Raw genomic sequence first — 11,710 nt, 5'->3', positions numbered from 1 at the left:
ATACATATATACATACATACATTCCTTTGGGAGGAGGAGCTTCCGGCGATGGCGGTCGCCTCCTGAGCTCCGAGAATGCTATGGAGCTCCCGACGGAGGAAGGGACTGCGGCCGGCCCTCATTCCATCTGAGGGCCGAGAGTTTGACAGTTCGACCACCCGGGCTTGTTTAGGACTCATTTTGGTCCGCCAGGGTGGTCGGGGAGGTCAGAGGGGAAGACGAAGGGACGGCAGTAAGCGGAAGGCGGGGCAGAAAGCTGGAAAGTAATGGCGGGATTCGAACCAGGGCTGTATTACATATTAGGCAGTTGTATTAGCCATTAACCCACAGGCTCTCCTCCTTATAAGCTGAGCCAGGGAAATAGGTATGTATTTGTGTTACAACCCCTGGTATGCCCAAATATATTTTTATTTTTAATGTTGCCTTTGCTATGTTTGTGTTTTATTTGTGCTAATAAATAAATAAAGGGAGACTAGTATAGATCTATTTCAAGCTATTTAGCTATATATTTATATACACACACATTCAGACACACACACACACACATATATATATACACATACATACACACACACACACGTATATAAATACATACACACACACACATAGATACATGCATACATGCAAACATACATATACATACACGCCAAGGAAATAAGTTTAAAAAATTTAATGTCTGATATGAGGAAAAAAAGATGAGAAAACAGTGAAACAATGTAGCATTGGTGGAGTATAAAGTTGTATATTCAAAATAAATTTGTCATACCAGTTGAATTGTAAGGATAACATAAAATTTAATATTTCATATAAAGCTTTCACAAACACATGTCTTGCTGCTATAGTTGATTAAATGGAAATGCGGGTGTAATACTGTATGTCATTGTTCCTATATGCTAGATATATTCTCTATTCTGACACCTATCCCTGATAAATAATCTCTGCAATATATGTTTCTTTTTTTATATATAAACAAAGTTTTATTGGTTTTTTGGTGTTTTACAAAAGGAAAAGGTATGGGGAAAGTTGCAAATTGTGGCAGCCGCAAACTGCGGTAGGTATACCCCCCCTCCAGACTCATGGTGTACATTTGCATAGCATTCAAATATTACATAATAACATATAGTCAGTGTGGTAAGTTCATTAATAATTTCAGTCAGTTTGTGTCATGTGGATTTTCTTACTATTTGTGTGATCTGAGCTTTCTTGATGTCGCCCCATCTCCCCCCGTTGGCAGTGCTCCGGCCCCTCCCGTGTCTTGTACATCTACTGGGATATCTTCTGGTTTTTCTAGAAGTAATTTATTTTTTTCCATAAAGGCCTGTGCCTCTATGGGTGAATTAATTCTGATTCTTGTCTCCTCCCAGAATATTAACATACCTTCAGGCAGCAACCAACGAAACCACACCCCCATCTGGTATAATTTATTCGCCAATTGCGAATAATGTTTTCTTTTCTCCCTCACTTTCTTGGGGATCTGTTTCAGTATGGTTATCTCCTTATCTTTGTATATCAAGGCTTGTCCCCTTTGTGTATTCAGAATTTCATGTCTTGTGCTTTTCCTAAGAAATTTAATGTGAACCTCCCTGGGGACATTGTGTGTTCTAGCATATGCAGAGTTCACTCTATAAACCAGGTCTATTTCCCACCCCATCTGTTGTTTCTCTTTCTGAATGTATTCAGCCAAAATACTTGTCATAATGTCCCTTATATCTTCATCATCTATCTCCACCACATTTTGAAATTGTAAGTACAACTCTTAATTCCAATGTAATATACTTCCCTCTGTGAAGACAAAGGGACTTAAGATGGCGATTGAATAACAAAGGGTGTGTCAAAAGTGAAACCTAAAAGGGACAGAACTTGTTAACTGCCTGCTAATGATGTTAAAAGACTCAAGAGTTTAAGATCAAAGAAAACAGTATTAGTTAACAAATTTGGGGGAATAGGTGGACTTTTTGGACTCACTAAACTGGCTGTTGAAAAGTTTGTTTGAATATCTGGAAATGGCTTCAAAACAAACAAAACTAAGTGTTTCCAAGAGCGCTGGAAGTTCCCCAGCCCAGACACAGAAACTACAATCTTTATTACCCCCAGTAGAAACAAACTCTGACACTTGAGGCTCTCCAAAATGGATTAAAGGACCAAGCCGTTGTTTTGGAGGAAAAGATTTCAAATGCTTTTAAAGACGTGTCTGAGGAAATGTCTGGAATTAAGGATTTAATCCAAACCCGTAAACAACAGATTAGGGAGGACATTGTAGATGCATTTAAAGGTTTACTTGGTTATGTAACATCTCTGGATGAGAAGGTGGAAGAAATTAATCAGTCTAATATCAAGTTGGAGAATAAAGTTGAGGAGGCACAAAGCAAAATCAATAAATCAGAGGCAAAAGTTACAATGATACAATACAGAACAATGGAATTTGCCTTAAGAATAAGAGGTCTGAAAGAACATTACCAAGAAGATCTTAGAGATATTTTTGCTGAAGCTTTCGCTCAATTAACTGGTGAACCAAAGGTAGAGTGTGCCTGGCAGATTGATAAAATTTACAGTGTCAATTCATGGATTGCCAGACAGAGACAACTACCAAGAGATATTGTAATTTATTTTGTCACCAGGAAAACTAGGAATGAAATACTGCAAGCAACTTACAAAAATAAGTTACAAGTGGCAGGACAAGACGTGGTAGTACTGAAGGAAATCCCTCCAAAAATGTTGAGATCCATTTTTAGTGGATGAACTTAGAGATCGCCAGATACAATATAGATGGGAGGCCACAGCCGGATTGGTGGCAAATTATCAAGGTGAAAGATATCGTCTTAACTCAGTTTGGAAAGCAAGAGATTTCTATAGCAATGTATTAAAGGCTGGATACCCTCCATCCCCAGGATCTAAAGGAACAAAAGAAACAGGCGAGACCAGACAGCAAGATATTCAGGTACAAGCGGGAGCTGCTCAAGCTCTGGACTTACCTGAGAAGACAGAAGAAATTATGGAACAAAGACAAACTCGAGCGGCCACTAAATGCAAAGAGCAAGAATTAAAGATGCAGCAAGCCCAGACAATAATACAAAAAATTACAAATATGAACACAGAAGCTGTGGGGGGAGCAAGACCGAAGGTGAAATCCCAGCAAGATTTCCAGGCAGCACTTGGAAAGCTTCAGGGAGTTGAAGATGACAATTAAATTTCTAACCTGGAACGTTAATGGTTTAAATTCACCACAAAAAAGGAAAAAAATATTTCACCATCTGAAACAATTTAAAAATGATGTAATTTGTTTGCAAGAAACACATATTAGAACACAGGATCAGAAATACTTGATGAACACAAGATTGGGACCATACTTTGTGGCATCTGCTCCAGAGAAGAAAAGTCATATAGTTATATATTTAAGAAAAGATTTAAAGACTGAATTAATTGAAGCAGATCCTCAAGGAAGATATATTGCAATCGAACTACTAATAGAAGGAAAGAAAACACTTTAACAGGAGTATATGCTCCCAATCAACAACAAGAACAATTTTACAAGTTGCTTCATACTAAATTAACACAATGGGATTATAGATCATGTACACTATTGGGTGACTGGAATGGAGTACTGGACACCATCAAAGGCAAGAAGAGACTACTGCAAAATAGTCAAACATGAACAAGACTCCATAAATCCTTTTTTGAGTTGATGGATGATATGGAACTGAGAGACATTTGGAGAGAACAGAATGTTAATGAACGGGACTTTACATTTTTTTCCAATAGGCATAAATCCTTTTCCAGAATTGACTTCATACTAATTACAAATGATTTATTTTCTAGGGTGAAGAAGACGAAGATATGCCCGAGAACTCTAACAGATCATAATCCGGTTTGGATGGAATTGGAATATAGAGAGGGATCTAGGAGGTCTTGGAGGTTAAATGAAAATTTATTTAGATATGAGAGAAATGTTATAGAATGTAAAAAACTATTGAAAGAATATTTTGCTTTTAACATGCATAAGGGGACATCGATGGAAATGGTTTTGGATGCAAGCAAAGCTTACATGAGAGGTGTCTTAATAAATTTGAACAATCTATATAGTCGTAGACGGGGAAAACGAAGGGAATTAGAAGACGAGATAAAAAAGAAAGAGCATGTGTTAATATCTAACCCAGATGATAAGAAGACAAGAGAAGCAATTACTTTATTTCGAGGGCAGTTCAATATGTTGGTGTCAGATCAAGCAGCCACTAACCTGATATATGCTAAACATAAAACTTTTTGTAATGCAAATAAACCAGGTAGATGGCTAGCATACATGTTAAGGAAAAAACAAAAATCTTGTACTATAGAGAAAGTAGAATACAAAGGTAAAGAAGTTTATCAACAGGATATGATTAAAAAGGCCTTCTCAGAATATTATACTAGATTGTACGCTGGTGATAAAATACAAGGTTTAGATATAGATAGATATCTAAAGAAAGAGAAAATACCTATAGTTACAGATGAACAAAGGGAAAGACTGAATCAACTTGTAACCACAGAGGAAATTCTCCTGGCAATTAAGCAATTAAAAATTAGGAAGGTCCCAGGTACAGATGGATTGACAGCAGTTTATTATAAAAAGTTACAATTAGAAATGGTAGATCCTCTTAAGGAATTATTTAATAAAATTCAGATGGAAGGAAGGGTACCTCCATCTTGGAGAACAGCCTTTATTTCCCTGATTCCAAAAGAAGATCAGGACCACACTCAGCCAAAAAACTGTAGACCTATTTCATTACTTAATACAGATTATAAAATCTTTGCTAAAATATTAGCAAATAGGTTGATGTCAATTATACAACAAACGATTCATAATGATCAATCTGGTTTTATACAGGGGAGACAAATGTAAACTAATGTAAGACAAATTGTTAATATATTGGAATATTTGGGGAAGAACTACCAAGTCCCTGCAGCGCTTTTATTCTTAGAACCGGAGAAAGCATTTGACCGAGTGAATTGGCAATTTCTAATAAAAAATAATACAAAAGATGCATTTTGGAGAGTATTTCACACAATCTATCAAGGCAATATACCAGAAACAGACAGCACAAATTAAAGTTAATGGTAGTTTAACAGAATCCTTCAAAATTGCAAAAGGAACAAGACAGGGGTATCCCCTGTCTCCATTATTGTTTATCTTAACCTTGGAGTTATTGTTGAATAGAATACGTGGGTCAGATGGCCTACAGGGAATTAAGATCAGGCATTATGAATATAGAGTATGAGCATTTGCGGATGACTTGGTTGTAACTTTAACCAACCGGGGAAATGAGCTATAGGTTTAATGAACATAATTAATCAGTATGGTCAAGTATCTGGGTTCAAAATAAATCTAGGAAAAACAAAGATGATAGTTAAAAATATGACTACAAATCAAAAAGAAGAACTAGAAAGAGTAACAGGAGCCGAGATAGTAGAAAAGGTTAAATATTTAGGAGTTTACATTACAACCTCAAATGGGAAATTATATAAGTATAATTATGAACCATTATGGCATAAAATACAGTTAGAGATGAATAAATGGAAAAAACTACAATTGTCATTGTTGGGAAGGATAGCAGCAGTAAAAATGAATGTTTTGCCTACGTTTCTATTTCTCTTTCAAATGATACCAATACTTTAAAAAGATGCAAATTTGGAAGAATGGAAGAAAGGTATTAATAACTTTGTCTGAAACCAAGAGTAAAACTTAAAATAATGCAAGATATATGGGAAAGAGGAGTTTGAAAATGCCCAATTTAAAATTATATTATGAAGCAGTAGTTTTATCAACAATTAGTGATTGGATTAATCTAACAGAGGATAGAATACTGAATATTGAGGGATATGATTTGGTATATGATTGGCACGCTTATTTAATATATGATAAGAAGGTAGATAAGATTTTTAAAAGCCATATATTAAGGAATGCCCTATTGCGTGTCTGGAAAAAATACCAATATAGGTTAAATGATAAGATACCTGTGTGGGTAGTACCCAGGCATGCGATAGAGAATATAAGTATAGAACAAAAACAGGATGTAATTGCATATAGAGAACTTCTTAATAGAGAGAGGTGTACTACAGTTAAAGCCTTTGAACGTATTAAGAGAGGAAGGGGTAATTCAAACCTGGTTTCAGTATGGACAGTTACAGCCTAGATGGAAAAAAGACCAGAAAATTGGTATCATACAAAATGAAGATAATTTGGTAAAACAAATTAGGGATCAGAGTCAAATGCATATAAAAAGGTTGTATAATACACTGATAGAAATAGACTCGTAAAAAGAGTTAGTTAAAGATTGCATGATAAAATGGGCACAAAATTTTGAAGAACCAATAATGATGGAAACATGGGAAAAGATTTGGGTAAGAAATGGACTTTACGCAAGCTCAAAACTTGAGAGAGAATTTTTATAAGATGTTCTATAGATGGCAGTTAGATCCTAAAAAGTTAGCTTGTATGTATCCGAATTTACAATCTAAATGTTGGAGATGTGATTGTGCTGATGCTACGTATTATCATATATGGTGGACTTGCAAAAAAGTCAAAGCATTTTGGATAAAAATATGGTGGGTTATTCAAAATATACTTAAAAAGAGGATAAAGTTCACTCCCCAGTTGTTCTTGTTAGGTATAATTACAGACTGTACAGTTATAGAGACTAATTTGATTTTGAACTTAACGACGGCAGCAAGATTGTTGGTGGCGCAGTACTGGAAGAGGGAAGAATTGCCTACTATTCAAGAATGGACGATAAAAGAAGTAAATCTAGCAGAGATGGCCAAAATTACAGCATATTTGAAGGACCATTTGGATGAGAAATATAAATTGGAATGGAGAAGATGGATTGACTATATTCAAAATAAATATCGGACTAAAATATTTCAATTAGCTTATGAGTGAAGGCACAAAGAATGTTACAATTTACCTAAAGTTAGCTTAACTGTAGGAAGTTATCACCCAGGCTTCTCCCAGAAAAATGAAATATCCTAGGAAATATTGAAAAGGCAGAATATTTCTCTGGATATGAAAAGAAATATGTTTCAAAGAGACAAGGTAACTCTCCCTGCAGCTTCCTTCCCCCACCTTTTGTCCATGAGCCATTAAAGCCCGAGCCAGATCCTTTACATAATAAAAGAGTTCTCCCCTTCAGCTCTAGGGGGATGGGATTACGGCATGATAATATAAGCCTTTACTCATCTGACCACATGGCATTTGAACTCAACCAAACCTGGATTCAAAACTCAGCCTAGAGAGTTGCCCCTGCATGGGCCCGTGTGAGTCTGACAACCAATCAGAATACATTTCTTACACAGGAACAGGAAACAGAGAGGTGGGACTGAACAGGTTATAAAAAGCCTAGCAAGCCCCTTCCCTGCCCTCTCTTCTTCTCCACCAACATTGAAGCATGTGATCACCTTTTCTGTTCAGGACTCAAGCCATGTGGTCCTGTCCACCATTAAAACCATCTTTCCAAGCAGCCTCCATGTCTCCAGTGTCTTTTTCCCCACTTGGAGCCGAACCCAGAAGTACATTTCTTACAACATAACAAAAGGGGAATTAAAGCACAAGAGGAGGTAGGATGTTAAAATCAGTTAGCTTATGTTAGAGTATGATTGTTAAATGTTTATACCCTGCATTTTGCTCTGGGAGGTTGGGGGGAAGGAGGGTTGGAGGGTGGGAAGGGGAAGGGGTAATACTTGTAAAATTTGTTAAAACCTTTAATAAAAAACAAAACAAAAAAAACAAAATAGATAAAAGAAATCCTTCAACCCTGCATAAAAGACTGGAAAGAAGACAAGGGAACTGTCATTTAAATTGTCCTAATATAAATTGTAAATTTTCTATGAAAGGAATGAATACATGCCTTAAAATGTGCATTGCGAAAGTTGCTCTGCCCCTATTGTCACGATGTTAAAAGGTTTGCTAGGCCTGAACTGCCTAAACTGACACTCAAGAGTTAAACTAAGAAAGCTTTATTGCGCAGGTCATAAAACAAAATGTTATCTGAAAGTGATTTATTGCGCACGCGTTACACATTCCAAAAATTCTTTTCTTCTTTGTTCGGCAGCCAACTTGGCAGACGTAGCTTTCATTATCAAAATGTAACCATTAGTTATTTTCTGTTTCATTTACTTTTATTATTTTATTATTAAAGTTTGTTTATTAATTAGAATACTTTTGAAGACTTTTATTTTTCTCAATATCTCAAAAGATATGCGGAAGGGAATCAGCCACGGTCCATTGATCTCAGATTTCCCCAGGGCATTTTTTTTCCCTGACACCTATTGCAGCAACTTTCTATTAAACGCAGGCAAGAAAATTATGGGTGCTACTGTCTCAGTATAAACAATGGGTGTACCTGTATCAAAAAGATTTAAAAGCAAAACTTTCATTTCAGAATAGTGGTGTCTCTGGGTAGTATGAATTCAAACCACAACTATGCACAATTACTGTAAAAATAAACAACAGTATTTTCTTTTATGGTGGAACCATCTGTCCCTGTATTATATTTCTTGCAGATTCAGAGTCTAAACCATAGTATTTGATACTTATATCGATATCCAGTTCTTGTCACCACCAATAAAACATCCGTCAAGAGGCTCATTAATACTGACCACAGGTAATGCTTGTAGTTACAGCATCCCCCTGGGGATCCTTGACACTTTCCTGACCCTTATTTCTCTGGTTTACTTTGCCATCATTCCCTACATTACTCTTGCTTCTTTCTGTTCTGGACCCTGAGTAAAACATTTTACTCTGGATTTTATTATGGACTTTATTGCCCATAAGGTAATGAAGGGTTTGGTGAGAGAAAATAATAGAGTTGCTATATTTGTCTTAACTCTAATGCCAAATTTAATCAAAGCAATATAAACAAGGTCATCCCCAAGCCAATTGCATTCTAAAATATAAATAAATGAAGAATCAGGTATGTAGTAGTGTTTGGTAGTGGCCACATTTTCTGTTGCCTTAAAATGCAATGTTGAAGTTGCTTCCAATCATTGTTAATTCTTTGTGATTCACTAAGAATCCTGATCAAGAACTGAGTGCCTCACTAGTAAAACAAGTATGTCATATATTTCTGGATGATCAGTTTTCTTACAACTGACAAATACTATAGCTATGACAACTGATAAATAGTTTCCTGACCAACACATTGTTCAATGACAGTTCACCCAGGGTCAGGTTGGACATTGTGGGAAGCATGGCCCATCCCCATCCTCCAGTTCTGCCATACATGCAGGACGAGCCTTCCGCAATGGTCAACCTGACACTGGCTGAACTGGTTGTTAAACTACACCCTCCCACTGCTATCAAAGTGGATCCTGAGAGCTCCGCTGCAATGGAGAAATGGGAAATGGAACAGTTGGCATGAGGGAAGGAGGAGGAGCATAGAGAAGAAAGAGGGAAAGAGGCTCCTCCTTCCCTCGCGCCTGCTGCTCTGTTGCCCATTTCTCCAATGCAGTGCAGCGCTGCACTGCGGAGCTTGCCTCACCCACTATCACCCAGGTTTTTTCACTTCCCCTAAGAAAGGTGGTCAAAGAAAGAGCATTCCATCATGTGCTGAATGCCGTAATTAAACCATGACTTCCTAACATGCCATATCTGTCCCTGGTTAAAGCAAAGAGGGTGATTGAAGGCAGCAAGCACCTCCAACCCCAACAAAGTGAAAGAAGAAGAAATGTGAGAGCAGCACTTGCCCGCATCTCTTTTCCACCCCCAAACAGTGCGCTTCTCCTAAAGGAGAAGTTTGATGAACCTGCCTGCTTTGCCTCTTTCTCTTAAGGGAGTGACTAGCTCCTTTGAGGAAGTGGTGCCTTCACTCCCCCAGAGTGTAAGGAGAGAGATGGGGAGGGCTTGGGGTCGTTGTAACCTTTCTTCAGTGGTGTCTCAAACCTGTGGAGGATGGCAGGGCAGCTCCCGGCCTATGTGGTGGACTGTGGCCCCAGGTGAGCCCAGAGACACACAGAGAGAGGGAGAGAGAGAGGCAGGGAGGGAGAGATGAATGGGTGACTGTGCATGCAGCTGACAGTTGGTTTCCAGTGCCGAAGGGGGTTGGCAAGGGAAGCAGCCAGGCTGCCATTGCCTTTCATTGGGATGTGTGGAGCGAGACAGGGCTCCTCTTGCCATCTCTCCCCCACTCATCTGGAATGGCAGATGAAGGGCAGCTTCCTGCCCCTCACTTAGCCACCCACCCCACTTTATTGATGCAAGTTGGGGGTGGCAGATGGGGAGGGATGAGGGAGGAAGGCTATTCGCTGAACTCCACAAAAAAGTAGCTACCGGTTCTACTGAACTGGTGTGAACTGGCTGAACCCCACCATTGTGCCTGAATTCCACCACTGTGCCTGAACAATATTTTTATTTGTAACGTTAAATTCAGCATGTGCCTTTCAATGTCACATTGCCTCCCTGAATTTCTCTCAATTCTTTGAAAGCAGAAGAAAAACTATGAATTTCTGGAGGAACCGGAACTTTTGATTATATGTGTAGGATTATGATTAATCATTAAGCATTTTATATATACGAAGTTTCTGTTGTGGCCCGCCAGCAATCAGTGGAGCTGGTGGCAGACTTGGACAGTGAGGAGGTTGGGGAGGAACATGGGCTAGTTCTGGAATCTGGGGCAGAGTCTTCAGTGTTGCAATTCTGGGATATGCTGAAGGCTTGAGGGGGAGCCTTTTCAGCAATCTGCAGGAAAATGGAGAGGGGGATTTTCCTGCCTGTCCTCCTTTTCTCAGTCTGTACTGAACTTGAGAAAAGGAGAATAGACAGGAAAATCCCCCTCCCCATTTTTCTGCCAATCGCCGATGGGTTGCAATACCTACACCCAGCTTCCTGGTGCTGTTCTGGGGCTTCCATAGTGCTGGGGGTGGAGAGGCCATTGGAGGAACCCCATGTGGCCGCCTCCTGGTTCCACTTCACCTTTGCCAGGGCGGCAGACAATAGAAGGGTGCTGTCCTCAGCCGGGCAGTCCCAAGCATCATCCCAAATCCTCCCTGTTGCTTGGTTTGGGGCAGACAGTTGTGCCGCTCGCTTGAGTTGCAAACAACCCAGGAATTTACATGCCTGCAAGATCCCTGGTTTCCTCCCAGGCAGCAGCTGCGCATTCATGACACCTCCAGCTCACTGAGTCTGGCCTGCTGATCTCGGCCAGTGGTGGCTCTGACCCAATCCTGGCCGCCAACATGGCGGGCAAGAACTGGCCATGCTGATCTCACTTCATGGCCACACAGATGAAATCCGCACCAGCCACTGCTTCAGGTGGGAGAGGAGGCCCTGTGAAGGAGCCCATTTGTCGTGTTGACTGGATGAGGGTCATCAATGCAGAGCAGAGGTGGTATTCAGCAGGTTCTGACCAGTTCTGGAGAACCAGTAGTGGAAATTCTGAGTAGTTCAGCGAACCGGTAAATACCACCTCTGAGTGGTCTTGCCCCCATCTATTCTCTGCCTCCCGAGTCCCAGCTGATTGGGAGGGAACGGGGATTTTGCAGTAACCTTTCCCTGGAGTGGGGAGGGAATAGGGATTTTACAGTATCCTTCCTCTGCCATGCCCACTAAGCCACACCCATCAAACCATGCCCTGCCCACCAAGCCACGCCCAAAGAACCAGTAGTAAATTTTTTTGAATCCCACCACTGATGCAGAGGCCAGGCCTCAGGGCACCACCCTGAGCAGGTGCCAAGCTGGAGTCAG

Source organism: Natrix helvetica (genome assembly GCF_964273705.1).
Source record: "Natrix helvetica genome assembly, chromosome: 4".
In the NCBI taxonomy this organism is placed as follows: domain Eukaryota; kingdom Metazoa; phylum Chordata; class Lepidosauria; order Squamata; family Natricidae; genus Natrix; species Natrix helvetica.
Note: the sequence above shows the minus strand (reverse complement) of the source record.